Source organism: Lissotriton vulgaris, chromosome 5, assembly GCF_964263255.1.
Source record: "Lissotriton vulgaris chromosome 5, aLisVul1.2, whole genome shotgun sequence".
NCBI classification, from domain to species: domain Eukaryota; kingdom Metazoa; phylum Chordata; class Amphibia; order Caudata; family Salamandridae; genus Lissotriton; species Lissotriton vulgaris.
In genome coordinates this window covers 510,026,425-510,044,683 of record NC_141693.1, presented here as the reverse complement: position 1 = coordinate 510,044,683, position 18,259 = coordinate 510,026,425, and the positions used below count along the sequence as shown (strand labels likewise).

Below are 18,259 nucleotides of genomic sequence, written 5' to 3'. Positions count from 1 at the left end.
CCCTTCATGATGGTCCATTTTCTCTGTTTTTGCTCAGGCAGACCTTTGTGAGGTCCGGTGATGCTGAGACGGGGAAGGCAAAACCTTGGCCCACCCGCTGGTGCCCCCAGGGGCCAGGGCACGCACCTGCCTCTCGGCCCCTTCAGGATGGTCCTGTTTCTCCTGAGTCTGCTTGCCCCGGGAGCGGGCAGGCAGGGGATTCTATGCCAGCATACCCCCTGCGCAGGGCGGCCAGCCAGGTGGATGCCCCAACTGTACTCTGATTGATTGGGCACTTCCGGTTTGTTTAGGGATGGACTGCTTGGCCAGCCTTGGCTGTTGTTTCACGCAAAGAGCTCCACCCAGCATGGACCGTCCGACTCGAGGGCCTGCCGCCTGGCGGGAGCCCCTTAACCCAGAGAGGGAAGGCCGAGTGGCTCTAGCAGCTCATGCCCCCCAGTGGTCTGACCCAAGCGGAAGGGGTCGGGTGGCGACAGGCCCTCGGATGACTGCTGCTAGCAGGTCTGTAGGCCCCGCGCACCACAACATCACCCCTCTCTGCCCAGCACATTTACACAGCAGCTCAGAATGAACGTTCCGAAGGGTGCTGCCACCGCCAGGCCCCGGCACCCCTGCGTCTCGCTCAAGCTGCGCCTCGGCCCACCTCTCCCTCTCGGGGGAGATGGATGGGCCTGCCGGTGCCAAATCAACCGCACCTCTCCACACCCCTCCAGCGAGCCCTACCGCCCAGGCGGGTGGGCTCCTTCTCCTAGCAGGCTCCCACGAGATGGAGGGGCACGCGAAGGGGGCCGGTCGGGGAGATGGGCATGCGACCCCCCACCCCATCGTCAGGTGCAGCTATCTGGTTGATCCTGCCAGTAGCATATTCTTGTCTCAAATATTAAGCCATGCACGTGTAAGTACACACGGCCAGTAAAGTGAAACTGCGAATGGCTCATTAAATCAGTTATGGTTCCTTTGATCGTTCCATCTGTTACTTGGATAACTGTTGTAATTCTAGAGCTAATACATGCCGACGAGCGCTGACCTCCCGGGATGCATGTATTTATCAGACCAAGATCAATCCGGGCACGCCAAGCCGCTTTGGCTAGATAACCTCGGGCCGATCGCACGTCCCAGTGACGGCAACAATACATTCGGATGTCTGTCCTATCAACTTTCGATGGTACTTTCTGTGCCTATCATGGTGACCATGGGTAACAGGGAATCAGTGTTTGATTCCGAAGAGGGAGCCTGAGAAATGGCCACAACATCCAAGGAAGCAGCAGGCGCGCAAATTACCCACTCCCGACTCAGGGAGATAGTGACGAAAAATAACAATACAGGACTCTTTCGAGGCCCTGTAATTGGAATGAGTACACTTTAAATCCTTAAACAAGGATCCATTGGAGGCCAAGTCTGGTACCAGCAGCAAAAGTAATTCCAGCTCCAATAGCGTATGATAAGGTTGCTGCAGTTAAAAAGCTCGTAGTTGGATCTTGGAATTGAGCTGGCGGTCTACCGCAATGCGAGCTATCGCCTGTCCCAGCTCCTGCCTCTCGGCGCCTCCTTGATGCTCTTGACTGAGTGTCCTGGGGTTCCGAAGCGTTTACTTTGAAATAAATAGAGTGATTTAAGCAGGCCGGTTACCTGAATACTTCAGCTAGGAATAATGGAATAGGACTCTGGTTCTAATTTGTTGGTTTTCAGAACTGGGGCCATGATTAAGACGGTCGTCAAGCGGCATTCATATTGTGCCCCTAGAGTTGAAAATCTTGAACCGGCGCATGACGAACCAAAGCGAAAGCATTTGCCAAGAATGTTTTCATTAATGAAGAACGAAAGTCGGGGGTTCGAAGACATTCAGATACCGTCGTAGTTCTGACCATAAACGATGCCGACTAGCGATCCAGCGGCATTATTCCCACGACACGCCGAGCAGCTTCCGGGAAACCAAAGTCTTTGGGTTCCAGGGGGAGTATGGTTGCAAAGCTGAAGTTTAAAAGAATTGACAGAAGGGCACCACCAGGAGTGGAGCCTGCGGCTTAATTTAACTCAACACGGGAAACCTCACCCGGCCCGGACACGGAAGGGATTGACAGATTGATAGCTCTTTCTCGATTCTGTGGGTGGTGTTGCATGGCTGTTTATAGAATTGTCTCACAGAGGAGAGACACCAAGAAGTAGTGGAAATGTTCTTTATTTAAGCATACAACAACAACGACTTCAGCCGCAGCTGACTGGGCACAACTGCCGGTATCACAGCCCCCGGCGCTCACATTGGAACGCTCACAGTGGTGACATTCTAACTGATGTCACCCAGAGTGTTCCAATGCATACAGTGGGACAGGAGGGTGGTGGGTGATTACGTAAAGATGATACCACACATCCTCCTTCCCTACACAACACAATAAATAAGCAGGGTTGTAACAGTACAAAACATTACTCGCACTACCTGGTCACATATTGCTCTAGATGCCTGGGACATTTAACCACTCTCTGGCTGGTTCTGCTAGCAGGGTAGGATGCCCCAAAACGCTCCCTAATGGGCAGTTACCCTTGCACTTGAGATTCGTCAACCCTCCCTTCTTCGAGGTAAGTGTCTTCATTGGGAGGTTGGTATCTTACTACTCTTCCAAGGTTACAAATCTTCCCCTCCTGAGTCTTCACAGCATTTCTAAATAGTTTGATGATCTTTGTGGATTTGCTGAACTCAGACCAACTTGCTCTGCCTGTGGGCGCTTTGATTTTTATATCATCCCCTACCTTGAACCTTGCCTCTTGTGTGGAATGTAACTTGTCAAATCTTTCTTTCCTCTCATTCACGGCCTTGCGCTGCCTGTCTAACCATTTGTACTCCCTAGGGTGATCTGTCCATCCTTTGTGCCAGCCCATCCATCCCAGTGAAAGGTTGGTATTGGGCCTTCTCGCCCGTAGCAATTCAAAGGGGGTGGCTCCCGTTGTCTGGTGTGGAGTCAAGCGATAGGCTTCCAGACGCTTCACAATTTCTTCCCTCCAGTTCAGTCCTTTGGTTTTCGCTAACTGGACGCTTTCCTTGAGGATCTTGTTGAACCGCTCGACCATCCCATTAGTCTCAGGGTGGTAAAGCACGCAGCGTTTATGTTCAATCCCATATTTCTCGAGAAAGTCTCTAATTTCTTTGGAACACAGACTGCTGGGTAGACCTTCTCTGAGGAATAGTTCTTGTAGGAACTCGTTTTCGTAGTGATTTCAGGTACTAATTTCACCTCTGGCCATCTCGAGTATAGATCCATACGCACTAAGACATACGGTGTGCGTATCTCTCCCGCCAGTGGGCCTATTATGTCCAATGCCACTTAATCCTACGGCCCTGAAGGGGGCGGCCTGCACAGCATGGGAGGTGTATGCTGTTTCAGGACTTTGTCGCTAACCATACATGGAATGCAGTCTCTTACTTTCCTTTCAGTTATGTGGTCCATGCACAACCACCAGTAGTCCTCCCGCATCCTCTGTTTGGTCTTAGTGATGCCCAGGTGTCCGTCATGGGCTAAGTCTACCAGATGCTCTCTCGCAGATTTGGGTGGGATCAGCCTTGTTCCACAGAACAGACATTCGTCAATGATAGACAGTTCCTCCGGGACCATCCAGAAATGGCGTATGGATTTGTCTTGTTTGTCTTTGTGTTTCCACTCTCCTTTTACTCGCTCGCACACTCCCATAAGCAGGTCATCTGCCCTAAGGGCTTCTTTCCAAGATTCTTCTCCAATGGCCCCTTGAGTAATCACACAAACATTTTCTGTTTGGAAATCATCCTTGTCTTCACTATTCTTCTCACAGGACTCATCCTCTTCCTTTTCTTCCACTAGGCGCAAGAGGCAGTCAGCTGTTAGGTTCCATGTTCCGGGTACATATTCAACGCAGAATGTATATTCCTGGAGGTTTACAACCCAGCGCCTGATTCTGCTTGAGATCGCGTCAAGCCCCTTTCTGTTGAAAACTTCAACCAATGACTTGTGTTCTGTACGTAGAGTGAACTTTGTTCCCCAGATGAAATCCCTGAACTTGTTCATGGCCCAGTGTATCGCCAAGGCCTCCTTCTCGATTACCGAGTAGTTGAGCTCGGACTTCCGCAGGGACCTCGAGGCGAAGGTTATTGTCTCCTCCCCACAAGCTCCTACTTGTGTGAGGACTGCTCTGAGCCCTTTCGAGCTCGCGTCGGTTGTTACTACTGTCTTCCTATGGGGTATGAATGCTTTGTGGCTGGGTGCTTCTGCAAGTGCTGTCTTCCCATCCTCAAATTCATTCTGGCACACCTCGTCCCAAGCGAACACTACGTCCTTCTTGAGCAAACGGAGTATAGCATTTGTCATCCTGCGAAGTTCCGTACAAATTTGCGGTAGAATTCCAGCATTCCCATAAACAATTTTATTACATCTTTGTTCTTCGGTGGCATCAAGTTGGTTATGGTTTTGTGGAGTTCTGCTTTAGGGTGGATCCCACCCGGTGTCACCTTGTGTCCCAAGAAGTCTAGTTCCTTGCAACCAATCCTACACTTTTCTCTCTTTACTGTGAGTCCTTGCGTTCTAAATCTCGCCAACACTTGTCTCAGCCTTGCATTGTGGTGTTCGTTATCTGTGCCGAACACCAACACATCATCTTGATAGCACAAGGCGCCGTGAATTTTTCTCAGGGTGCCTCCTATGATCCCTTGGAACACGGCTGCAGCCAAGACTAGCCCGAAGGCATTCTGTTGAATTTGAACGCTCCCATTGGCACCACGAACGCTGTAGGTTCCTGCGAGTCTTCGTGGAGCCTGACTTGGAGGTAGGCCGAGGTCAGATCCAGTGTTGAGAAAACTTTTGCTCCTTCCAACATGCTCATCATTTGTGTGATATTTGGCAGCGGTAAATTGTCAACCACGACCTCCTTGTTCAGTGCCCTGAGGTCAATGCATAGGCAAACTGATTCATACTTCTTTCTTGCTGCGACGATCGGCGCCAGCCATTCCCTTGCCTCCACTGGTTCTTTGACCCCAAGGCTACATAACTTTTCTAGTTCAGCCTTAACCGCCTCCTGGATTGCTATGGGAAGGTTCCTGACTTTAGCTACAACTGGTACTGCATGCTCTTTCAGTTTTATCCTGTGGGAGTAATTCTTCAGGCATCCCAATTCGCCACTGAATACTTCCTTGAACTCTGCCTCAATGCTGTCCCAAGACTCCTCTACTTCCTGCACCAAAATGTGTGGGGTTTTGTTTGGGTTAAGGTATATGCCTAATTCTTTTTGGGCTTGCCACCCCAGAATGTTGTCTCCCAACGAGGACACATACATTTTAGACACTCTCAGTCTATCTTTGTACTCTACTGTGCCCCAGAAGTAGCCCTTCATGCTAATGGGTTGTCCACCATAGCCCCCTGGCCTTACATCCATTTTGTTCAACCTGATTTTACCTTTGGCCACCCTTTCGAATTCTTTAGCATTAAAGATCGTTATTTTGGATCACGGTTCAAACATAGCTTCTACACCAGTCTCTTCAACCTTTATGGTGTGTTTAGGATTGCTGATTTGACTACTCTGCACCTGCAGGACTATCTCAACACACACCCTGGTTGCGTTTTCCTTTGCTTGCTTCTTATTGCCCTGACCACTCCTGCAGTACTGCCTAAAATAGCCTTTCCTGCCACACTTGCTACACGTGTATTTAAGCGCAGGGCAAACCTCATAATTCGCCATGTGCCCTTGCTTCCCACACCTATAGCAGTTGCCTTTGAGTGACCATCCTGTTTTGCTCTCCTTCTGCTCTTTGTGTACCATCTTCTGTTCTTTGACTTGCAGTACACTGTCACTTTCTGCCACCACCTCGCTCACCTTAGCCTTACTCTCGCTGGCCTTGCTTTCACTGTCCTGTTTAATTTCACTTGCATATTGCATCATGTGTTCCACTTGATTAGCAACTATAAGTACCTCTCTTAGTGGTGGGTCATCTTTTAGCCACAACTCCTCATGCACATGTTCAGTTCTGCACGCTAACACAAACTGGTCCCTGATTCTTTCTTCCCAGGCACCCACCGTAAATCAGATACAAATCTTCTATTGATTCCCCTTCCTTCTGTCCTCTTTTACCAAAATGGTATCTTTCCATTATAGTGCTAGTTTTGAGGAGGTAGTGTAAATCTAGCTTTTTGAGACTAATTTCTAATTCATTCAGTCCCCTAGCTTCATGTGCGCCTAGCTCTGGGAGATGCTCCAACACTTCTTCACCCTCTTCCCCCATATAATCCGACAACAAAGCCACTTTTCTTTCCAACCCCAGATTCGACCCGCATACAACTGCATAGTTCATGAACACTTTTTTCCATTTTTTCCACTGTATGGTGGGCTCCCCTGGACTCGATAGTAAGAAATGGGGTGGCGTTACATTTTGCATGCTTCCTAAGTTACTCTGCTAATCTGTTTCTCCACTGCACTTGGTAATGCCCACCCTACAGGTATGTAAGTGGGCTCTAAAATAAGATGTTTTATTTTTTTGGAATGACAAAGGGTAATAACACCTTTCCACTACAGAAGTGATATTTAGCAGTACTCAATATTTCACATTGATCCTGATAACCTCAATTTTGATAAATGAGCGCAGTGCACCTTGGAGCTCACTAGGTGGCAGTGTCACCTAGTGTGACCTCTTTCAGTCAGTGCTTTGTTTCACTTGATCACAGACCAGTTCTTTGACGTTTCATCGAGTTACTGGAAGTGCCACAGGATATGGAAAGCACTCCTCCAGTTACCTCAGGCTGTCATGTCCATAGTGCCTCTAAAAAAAAACTTCTTGTGCGTCACCACAGTCACCAGTTGATTCAGCATGGCGACGACCAACAGCTTCTCTTCACACTCGCAACTGTGCCTCCGTCATGAATATCCGCTGTCTCCCTCTTTTGTGCGAGTTCACAGTCTCTCCTGAACTCTTCCGCCACAACCTTTCAATCCGCGTTGGCACACACTAGGGATAACACTCTTCCTCACTTTCCACGCCCCATTCTGCTGTCGCAGTTCACGCCGTCCCGCAACCCCATGCCTCACTCACCGGGAGTAGCTCGCTCTGCCTGCCTCCTTTCCTTGTTTTGCTTCCATCACACTGCCACTCTCATTCAGGCTATCATTTGTGTCCTCGTCAACTGTTGGCAATTCTCCCTACGCAGCACCTTTTCTGACACTGACTGCCTGCAGAGTCTGTGGGTTTTTGCGTCAGCCCGACTGTCCCAATCCGCTCCGCTATGCCTTTGTCTTGCCCCGTGATGTGTGCTACTATTTCTATTTACTTTCACAATGTTGTTTTGGGAATGTCTGCTTCCTCCTCCGTCACACTTGACTTGACAGCTGATGCGTTGTGGTCTTGTGATTTACTTCTAAATCACCTTCCTTAGCCGCTCATTCTATTTTTTTTCCACTATGTCTTCTCTCGTTTTCCTTCTTTTTAATTTGCCCAGTCTGTCTACCTCTATCAACTCCGTTTCTTACTTCTCTTTTTTGCGTGTTGAGGTTGCGTTTTCCTTTCCTTCTCTTGATCCTCGTCGCCAGTGTAGAATTGTCTCACAGAGGATAGACACCAATAAGTAGTGGAAATGTTCTTTATTTAAGCATACAACAACAACGACCTCAGCAGCAGCTGACTGAGCACACTTGCCGGTATCGCAGCTCCTGGCGCTCGCATTGGAACGCTCACAGCGGTGACATTCTAAGTGATGTCACTCAGAGTGTTCCAATGCGTACAGTGGGACAGGAGGGTGGTGGGTGATTACGTGAAGACGATACCTCACCGTTCTTAGTTCGTGGAGCGATTTGTCTGGTTAATTCCGTTAACGAACAAGACTCCTCCATGCTAACTAGTTACGCGACCCCCAACGGTGGGCGTCCAACTTCTTAGAGGGACAAGTAGCGTTCAGCCACATGAGATCGAGCAATAACAGGTCTGTGATGCCCTTAGATGTGCTGGGCTGCACATGCGCTACACAGAACAGATCAGCGTGTGTCTACCCTTTGCCGACAGGTGCGGGTAACCTTCTGAACCCCATTCATGATAGGGATTGGGGATTGCAATAATTTCCCATGAACAAGGAATTCCCAGTAAGTGCGGGTCATAAGTAACCCTGGGGGAGTTGGCGGAGTGGGGCTTCGCTGAGCTACGCGAAGTGGGCGAGAAACTACGCCCACCTCCGCACTCCGCGTAGCCCCACTCCGCAAACACCACTGGCCGCCAGCCAAGTAAAGAAGACGGAAGACGAAAGATAGCGAGCCATGGGGACGCGGCGGGCAGCGGCGGGCAAGGTAAGTGCGTTTTAATTATTTGACTCCTTTAATTGAAAGTATTTAGGGAGGGCGGGAGGGAGGCGGGTGGCGGCCAGCTACGCTCCGTCTGCGGAGCGTGCGTAGTGCCGCCTGGCTACGCCCGCTCCGCAAAATGCGGAGTAGGCGGCACTACGCACACTCTGTGCACGGAGCGTAGCTGGCCGCCCACACTTAGTCATAAGCTTGCGTTGATTAAGTCCCTGCCCTTTGTATACACCGCCCATCGCTACTACTGATTGGATGGTTTAGTGAGATCTGCGTATCGGCCCCCCCAAGGTCGGCAACGGCCCTGGCGGAGCGCCGAGAAGACGATCAAACTTGACTATCTAGAGGAAGTAAAAGTCGTAACAAGGTTTCCGTAGGTGAACCTGCCGAAGGATCATTAACGGTGGAGTGGCCCGAGCGACTGATGGTGCCAGCCCAAAGCCCTCGACCGCCTCTTGCGAGCACGCACCCTAGGCACAGGGCCCAGCACTGCCCTGGCACGCCCGGGCTGGCGGAGCGGTCCGCGGCCGCATTGGGTGCCTGGATGAGGACCGGGACTTCGGCGGGCCTCTTTCCCCTGGACAGGGCCCGACCGATGCGTGAGGGACCGGGCCTGGGGGGTAGTCCCCGTCCCCTGTCCCTCACCAAGATGGAACCCAAGTTCACCTGGCATGACCCCCACAGTGGTGGGGGTAAACCGAATGGCAGTGCATCACCGGGCTGGTACCACCTCGAAAGGCCCTGGTGCCTGCTGGGCTCTTCCTGGTCTGAGTCCTTGCTCAATCGGGGTCCGGGCGACCGAGGTGCAGCCCTTCTCGTGCGGTAGGGCGGCCTGAAAGAGAAGGGGCCGAGGGCCTGCGAGGGGACCCTGGCTCCTCTCAGTAGGAGGCGTGCTGGATGGAGAGCTGCCTGGATTTTCCCTTCCGGCACCCCCTACCAGGGCAAAGGGTGTGGGGTGGGCCGATCGCCAGCCCGCTGGCACGGCTCGGGCTGCCCAGCGATGGATGGCTTGATGTGCAGGTAGAGCATCCCCCCCTCATTGCCAGGTATCCAGTTCGACCTGGTCCCGTGCGGCCGGGCTAAGGGGTTTGAAGACCCAGGGAGGGACCGGCAGCTGCCTGCTCCTGTCACATCCCCCTTCCTCACCCGTGGGGGGTGTGGGGACTCATGGGCCAAGTGCCTGGCAAAGTTTATTTTCTCCCAGCGGTGCACTCTGATTCCCAGAGGGGAAGCCTTGAACAGGGCGCCCGGGTCGTGGAGCCAAGCGGGTGGCGGACGGACGGTGTCACTTTTCTCCCGCCTCTCCTGCACCCGCAGGTGGGCAAACATTTTCAAAAAGTTGCCTATGACTGTTAGCTGTGGATAACTCGGCTCACGCTTCGTAGAAGAATGCAGCTAGCTGCGAGAATTAATGTGACTTGCAGGACACATTGATCATCAACACTTTGAATACACCTTGCAGCCTCGGGCTCCTCCCAGAACTAAGCCTGTGTGAGGGTTGCTCGATCATCAATCACTCCGGGGCTTCCCTAGGACGCGGCTGGGGCAGTCACAGGGTTAGCTCTGCTTCCCCTTTGTCCCCCCACAAGGTCAGATCCCCTGTTTGCCCGTGGCAGGGTCCCTCGCCGGGTCCTGTTGCCAAGGGGGCGCGTGCTGCCAGGTACGCCAGGCCCCTGCTCCGGCAGGGGCCTGGCCTCCCCCGGCAACCCTCTTTGACGCTGCCACTACGACCTCAGATCAGACGTTGCGCCTCGCTGAATTTAAGCATATTACTAAGCAGAGGAAAAGAAACTAACCAGGATGCGGCCGGGTATTGGCGAGTGGAGAGGGAAGTGCCCAGCGCTGAATCCCCCGGGCGTGGGAAATGTTGTATACAGAAGACCAACTCCCCGGAGTCGCTCAGGGAGCCAAGTCCTTCTGATCGAGGCTCACCCCGCGGACGGTGTTAGGCTGTTAGCGGTCCCGGCGTCTTCTCGGAATCGGGTTGCTTGGGAATGCAGCCCAAAGCGGGTGGCAAACTCCATCCGAGGCTAAATACGGGCGCGAGATCGATAGCCAACAAGTACCGTAAGGGAAAGTTGAAAAGAACTTTGAAGAGAGAGCTCAAGAGGACGTGAAACCGTTGAGAGTTAAACGGGTGGGGTCCGTGCAGTCCGCCCAGAGGATTCAACTAGGCGGGAAGGTCGGTGGTCCAGGTGTTCCATATCCCCTCCGCGGGACCAGTGCCAGGGCCCTACCCGGCCCCCGCAGGGCACATTTCCTCTGCAGCGGTGCGCTGTGACCAGTTTCAGGTCGGCTGGGAAGGCTTTGTGGTGGCAGGTGGCCTTCCGCTCCGGCGGAGGGTGTTACAGCCCCCCTGGCACCAGCTTTGCTGTGTCCGTGGGCCGAGGGACATTCGACCGCCTCTGCGCCCTTCCCCGGGCACCTGTTCCCAGCTGCCCCTCGGCAGGGAAGCCCACACCGGGCACCAGGGGTCTGCGGCAATGTTGGTTACCCACACGACCCGTCTTGAAACACGGACTAAGGAGTCTGACACGTGCGCGAGTCGGAGGGTCAAGCAAAACCCTGTGGCGCAATGATGGTGAGGGCTGGCATGTGCACTGTAAAATTTCATGGCTTTATTGTTGGATGTGGTGGTATTTGGCCTCAATGTAATGATGTTTTCTGGCTGATTTAGTTCTGCAAATGTAATTTCCATTTAAGAAAAATGTTTGCCTGACTACTTTAATGGACACTCTTAAAATGTGCCAAGTATTCATGGACAATTGAATATCAAGCTTATACTGAGAAGTACACTTTCTTGCAGCACACATGTCACCCTTATAAAGCATAATGTTTTAACATATAGGTTTATAGTTGACACAAGATTTAATATTGATGTGAATTTTATGGATGTGAATTTTTTTAGATGTGCTTTTTTCTAATTAGATGTGCAATTTATAGATGTGTATTTTATTTTATAAATGTGTGCTTATAACAATTTAGATATAGTTGTGTACATCATACTTATTGTAATGTCTTGGATGATGAATAGGTCTCAAATAATCGCATACACATAATTATCACACACTGATTATTGATGTCCTGCTATTCACATTTTTATTTCTCAGGACTGTTCATAGACAATCTTAAAATTGTTGGAATAGTAATACTATCTCTGGCCTATACGTGATCCCAGTTCCAGTGAGGACAGAGTTCAGTGTGGCTGTACTCTGGAGCGAAAGAATGTTGTATTGTTGGAAGCAAAACCGAATTGACGCTGATGGGCAGCATAATAACCCAGAATGAGCCACCGCGAGGTGGTACAGATAGCCAAATGCCTCGTCATCTAATTAGTGATGCGCATGAATAGATGAACGAGATTCCCACTGTCCCTACCTAATATCTAGTGAAACCACAGCCAAGGGCACTGTGAAGAGACATGAGAGGTATAGGATAAGTGGGAGGCCCTCGGGCCGCCGGTGAAATACCACTACTCTTATTGTTTTTTTCACTTACCCTGTGAGGTGGGCGGCAAGCCCCGTAAGGCTCTTGCTTCTGGCTCCAAGCGCCCGGCGCCAACCACCCACCGGGCACGACCCACTATGGGGACAGTGGCAGGTGGAGAGTTTGACTGGAGCGGTGCACCTGTCAAACAATAACACAGGTGTCCTAAGGCGAGCTCAGGGAGGACAGAAACCTCCCGCAGAGCAGAAGGGCAAAAGCTCGCTTGGTCTCGATTTTCAGTATGAATACAGACCATGATCCTTCTGACTTTTTGGGTTTCAAGCAGGAGGTGTCAGAAAAGTTACCACAGGGATAACCGGCTTATGGCGGCCAAGCGTTCATAGCGACATCGCTTTTTGATCCTTTGATGTCGGCTCTTCCTATCATTGTGAAGCAGAATTCACCAAGCGTTGGATTGTTCACCCACTCATAGGGAACGTGAGCTGGGTTTAGACCCTCGTGAGACAGGTTAGTTTTACCCTACTGTTGATCTGTTGTTGCAATAGTAATCCTGCTCAGTACGAGAGGAACCACAGGTTCATACATTTGGTGTATGCGTTTGGCTGAGGAGCCAATGGGGCGAAGCTACCATCTGTGGGATTATGACTGAACGCCTCTAAGTCAGAATCCCCCCTAAACCGAAATTATACCGTAGTGCCATGGAGCCTCCATTGGCCTGGGATAGCTGGCCTCTCTCGGGGGCCGGTGCGTAGAGCCACTCGCTTGGGGACCGGAGCGCGAAAGGAAGAGGGCCACCTCCATCGCCCTTAGTGCGACACATGTTCGTGGGGCACCCTGTGCTAAATCATTCGTAGACTACCTGATTCAGGGTTGGGTCAGGGTTTCTTAAGTAGCAGAGCAGCTACATTGCTGTGATCTATTTAAAGACATCCTCTGAGCCAAGCTTTTGTCTCTCCGTGCGTAGGTGCCCGCCAATGCCCTCCTCCCCGACACCCAGGGGTGGGTCCCTCTGCCGCCGGGTCAGTGGGTGGGATGCGGAGGGGGTAACGTGGGCCTGTGGAAGGCTGCCTCTACCACGAGGCCTCCGGCACGGGGGCCTCCCCCTCCCATCCCTTCCCCACCGGGGTGCAGGGATGGGGGCCGCCATCCCTTGCAGGTCAGCAGGGTGACCAGATGGCCTGGGCCAGCTGGGCCTTCCCTTCCCACTGCTCCCGGGCAAGGCTAGCAGAGAGGCGAGAAGCGGCAGCCGCTGTGAAGGAGCATCCCGAGCACCTGCCTCGGAGCGCCTGGTCACGCTCGCTGGACTGCAAGGGTGACTGAGTACGGCACCCACCCAGGATATCCGGGCGCTGGGTTGTCCCGGGTCATCTGGTTGCCTGGCTGCGTGACCAGATAACCCTGCGGACCGGCGGGTGAACCAGATGGCCCTGCGGGCTGGGTGACAAGATGGCCCTGTGGGCTGGGTAACTGGATGGTCCTGCAGGCTGGGTGACCAGCTGGCCCTGCGGGCTGGCGGCCGGGCTAGCTCCAACTTTTGTCCTTCTCCAAAGTCCTGTAAGCCCCCACTATGTGGGGGCTTAATAGTCAAGAAAAATGGACTCCCCGGGCAGGCCGTTTGGGAGAGGACGCGGCCTGAGCTTAAGCCTCCTTGGTTCCGGCGAAGGGTCTGGGTGCTGGGGACAGGGGGTCCAGCGGGGCCCCTGGGAGGCTCTCCATGGCCTGGTTAAAGTTTGGAACCTGGGCCCAGGCCTGGGGCTTGAGCTCCGTCTTGCAAGCCAGCCAAGGTTCTGGCATTCATCGGGGCCAAGGGAGGCTCTCCCAAGCCTGGCTAGGGTTCAGAAACTGGGACTGGGCCCGGGGCTTAAGCTCTGTCCGGCAGGCCATGGGGGATGCCAGAGCCTCCCCGTGGCAGGAAACAAGCAGAGGAGTCCAGTGTCCCGGGGACCTGGGTCCACCGGGCCCCGGGGAGGCTTCCTGCTGGCCAGGCTGGGTGTTGGAAGCAGGGACCAGGCCCAGGGTTTGAGCCCTGTCCTGCAGGCCATTGGGGTGCTGGAGCTTCCCTGTCCTGCAAGCCAGCCGAGGGTACGGGCGTTCATCGGGCCGAGGGGGGCTCTCCCCAGCCTGGCTAGGGTTGGGAAGCAGGGACCGGGGCTTGATCTCCATTCGGCCAGCCATGGGTTGCTGGAGCCTCCCCTTTCCTGCAAGCCATCAGAGGGTCTGGGCACTGGGTATGGGGTCCACCGAGTCCCGGGGAGGCTCTCCTTGGCTGGCTAGGGTTCTAAAGCTGGGTCCAGGCACATGACTTGAGCTCCATCCGGCAGGCCTTGGGATGCATGCGCCCCCTATCCTGCAAGCCATCAGAGGGTCTGGGTGCTGGGGGCAGGGGTCCACCAGGTCCCGGAGAGGTTCTCCCCAGCCTGGCTAGGGTTCGGAACCTGGGACCAGGTCCGGAGCTTGAGCTGTGTCTGGCGTGCCCCATGATGCATGAGCCCCTCATCCTGCAAGCCATCAGAGAGTCTGGGAGCTGGGGACGGGGGCCCACCAGGTCCAGGGGAGGCTCTTCTCGGCCTAGCTAGGGTTCGGAAGCTGGGACTGGGCCTGGGGCTTGAGCTCCATCTGGGGGCCCTGTGGCGCATGAGCCCCTCTTCCTGCAAGCTATCAGAGGGTCCTGGTGCTGGGGACAGGGGTCCACCAGGGCACGGGGAGGCTCTCCCCGGCCTGGCTAGTGTTTGGAAGCTGGGACTGGGCACGGGCCCAGGGCTCATGCTGCCTCCCAGGGTCCCAGGCTGCAGGAGCCCCCGTCCTGGAAGCCAGCGAGGGTCAGGGCGCTGGTGACAGAGGTCCCCCGGGGCCCGGGGAGGCTCTCCCCGGCCTGGCTAGAATTCAGAAGCTGGGACTGGGCCGGGGCTTGTGCTGCGTCCGGTGGGCCCCGGGTTGCAGGAGCCTCACGTCCTGCAAGCCAGCTGAGGGTCTGGGCATTGGGGACGGGGGTTCACTGGGGCCCGGGGAGGCTCTGCCCAGCCTAGCTGCTTTCAGAAGAAGGGACCCCTGGAGCAGGGCTGGCTGGCTTTATCCACCACGCTGGCAGAGCAGAGATTTCTGCCCACCCCTAATTAATACACAACTCCTTTGAAATTTCAACAGATTCATCAACTTGAGTGTAACACAGCATAGGCTTTTCTCTCAACTTTGGGAATGTGTTCACAATTGCTGCAAGTTCACTTTTGTTCTGTGGTACAAGAACATGCACTTCTTCCACTATTTCTCTCAATGGGTAAGCAAAAGCTTCTCCCTCATTCTGTTTATTATTTTCCGCAACAAGTTCTGGTGGTTTCTTTTTTTCTCCAGTTTCCATGCTAGGTCTGGTTTTTTCTTTTTCTTTTTCAATGTGTAATTGCATTCCTGAAGAGCGCATTGTCTCATTTGGTTCATCATCCATATGTACCCTGAAAAGTTTCTGAAATGGAAACTTCCTGAAACATTAATTTCGTATTTTTGGGTCAGATCAATCATTCTATCATGAGTGGTACTGCAGATGTTGTAATTTCTTTACTCATGGAAATGAAATCTTTTTCCTGACATTGGTTTAAGCTTTCAAAATCGAAACAGTCTTGGATCATTTCTTCATGTTCAATATTTAAATTTGAAACATTAAGCTGTCTATCTTTTTTGGGGTCTGGATTAATTTATTGCCCCATGCTCTCAATCTTTTTAATCACAGCTGCTTCCTCAAGCATGTTTGAAAAATCCCATCTCCAAATATATTAATTTTGTCCTAGACCATTTCCCCCATCTTTAAATGCTTGGACTGTCTGGAGTAGTTTATGTTCAATAATCAGTGAATTCTAAGATTCAGAAATAAACCCTAACATAATTAGTCCTTCTGCAGCTCTATGAGTCACAATATGTCTAGGCACCGTCTGTGCTAACTGCAGCTTGTAGTATTTTCTACTGAATCAGTCACAATTGAAGCGGTAACACCTGGAGATATCACTCAGTGTTGAAAAAACAGGTGGTGGGTCAATCTGAAATGTCTGCACAGTGCTCTTAATATGTATTTGTCTTGGTTCAACAGAAGCAGTAGCCACTGTAGTAATTACTGGTACACTATTATTAATATTTATAATGGGGACCACATAAGGCAGTGGACACTCAGTTTATAATGCATCCAATAATTGTATCCCCTAAATAACTATTCATTTGAAGCTTTTTGTCATCATTTATTCCCTTCTACTGTATCTGATCCTTTTCCTTTTCATCCTCTCTTTCTTTGTCTCTTGCTTAAAGCTTCAAATTGTGTAGTTCTAGATGGTGTCTTCATTTCAGATAACATTTCTCTTAATCTGTCAATAATTTGCAATTCAAAGGTACCATATTTTGGAAACCTCAAAGGACCCTTTTTCTCAGTTAGCGTGCACATTGGCAAACCCACAAAAATGAATTCTGTCCCAATTTGGTAGACATAAAATGCACAGGTGTTTCCTTAGGGGCATCACCAATTAAAATCACATTTTTCACTTTACCTCCCAACAGTTTCTTAAAGCCTTTAAACAATTTCAATTCTGCAATAATTCAATGCAATTTCTTTTCTCCAATACTATCACAATTTCAATTTCAATCAGTTTACCTCCTGCTACTGACCCTCCCTTTGCAAAACCAGCATTAAAACTGCTTGTGTGCTCCACTAAAAGAAAAACGATAGAATCATGTACTCTAAGAATTCTCTTCACTCCAGCAAAACCTCCACCAGTGCGATTTTACCCTCTTTCAAGTAATAGACTCTCAGGACTTCTCCAGATGTGCTTTCTGAAGTGACGCAAATAAGCTCCCACTATTCTTCACTCTCTCAAGATTCCCTGTGTAAGTACTTACAATATGGGTATTGCTCAATACTGCATCAACAGCAGACAACGCACTTCACTTAGTGTATGCCACACTAGGACTGCCCTTGTGCTAATCCCGGGATCTCAAGCCAAAGGTGGACCCGCTACACTTCCATTAGGGTTAACTGCAGACACAGCATAAAACACAAATAAAACAACTTCTTTGTAGTGTCACAAGTCCATTTTATTTCTGTCAAGTCTAATGAGCAAAATTTCATCATCTGTGAAAACCTTTCTATTTTTTCAACACTACTAATAATACCTTCTAGCATATTCACAACAGTTCACAACCCTATTGATTCTCACACCACTCCAGCATTCGCCTTCTCACATTACCTTCCAGTACTTTGCCAGTCTTCAAGTTCTGAGCATTGGTATCAGGAATCAGGACTCTGCTACCAAACTGATATAGCAGAAATTTCATGGTAATCTCTCAAAGCAAAAACAACATTACCCCTTGTTTTCTGTTTAAGGCAAAGGACCTTTGCCACCGTGTGATGACCAAAAAGGAGACTTTGCATAAACAAGAGAAAATCAAATAGAAATAAATATTTAAAGCAATAATGAGAGTTATGAGTAGTTTGAAGGGATGTATTTTCCAATCAAGGTTTCAGTTTCTCTGACTCTTAATTCATTAGTGAGATATCAATCAGGTTACAGAATTGAGAATAGGGAAAAATAGAAATCAATACAGAGCGTATTATAGATTGCATACAAAACACTCAATAAAGGAAAAAATCTCTATATCCATGGACAAATGAGGCATAAATGTCAGTCAGAACTCATAAAGAGTTCAAGAAATATAATGCAAGAGTGAACGTAGCATAAAGCTAAATCAATAATGAATAATTGCAAAATCTCCCATAAAGAGAAATAAATGCATAGGTCAAAAAAGTATTTGCAAAGCTAGTTATTCAAAGCATAAACCTGGGGTTTTTCAACAAAAAAGTCTATATCTAAATCTGCCCTCGTACAGCTGATTGCCTCTCTTTGCTCTGAGCTTCATCTCCGTCAGCCTCTCTGTGTCTTTCACAGAAGCTGCCCTCAGCCCCTCCCTTCTACCTCTGCAGAAATAAAAAAAGCTGTGTGTTTCTGCAAGCATCCTGCTAAAAAGGATAAGCAAAACGCCCACACCCCTCAGCTAGGAACCAGTATATATTTTCAGTAACACATGCAACTTGGGTCTCTGTACTTTGTCCAATTGAAGTTGCAGAAAAACATTGACTCCCCTCATGTTATCAATCAGGTGAGTTATTGTGACAGATATTTATTTTTCTCTAAATTATTCAATCTCCTCTTCCTGCTAAAGAAACAATGTATTTATTTCAACTAAATAGAAAACCTATTCCAACAAGAAAGTATTTTATGTGGAAACTGTGAATCCATTTTATAATAATTCAGAAGTAAAATGTGTGCTTTGCAGTTTCATTCTATGTTAGGAAAGTAATAAAGCTTTGTTTAAACAACTGAATACCAATAAAAGCAGGCTACAGCAGTAAATTATAAGAAGCTCTTGTGAAGAAACAGGAAAAGGGGGCCATTCCATTCTTATCTCAAGGATGTGTGCTCAGACTTCCCAAAGCAAACTAAATCACCAGCTGTGTATTTCAGCTTTCTGTACACTTTGAAATGTGTGTTAATAC

The 18,259-nt window shown here is 50.4% G+C and overlaps 1 non-coding gene and 2 pseudogenes across 1 annotated transcript; all 3 read left to right on the top strand.

Annotated features, from left to right (window-relative positions):
* The first annotated feature begins 841 nt into the window (after nt 1–841).
* On the top strand, nt 842–1,951 carry LOC147711151 (18S ribosomal RNA; annotated as a pseudogene).
* A 7,682-nt stretch (nt 1,952–9,633) lies between these two features.
* On the top strand, nt 9,634–9,787 carry LOC147711150 (5.8S ribosomal RNA). Its single transcript, XR_015296218.1, has one exon. It is a non-coding gene; the product is annotated as a 5.8S ribosomal RNA (ribosomal RNA).
* A 226-nt stretch (nt 9,788–10,013) lies between these two features.
* LOC147711149 (28S ribosomal RNA) lies at nt 10,014–12,683 on the top strand (annotated as a pseudogene).
* Nucleotides 12,684–18,259: the final 5,576 nt, after the last annotated feature.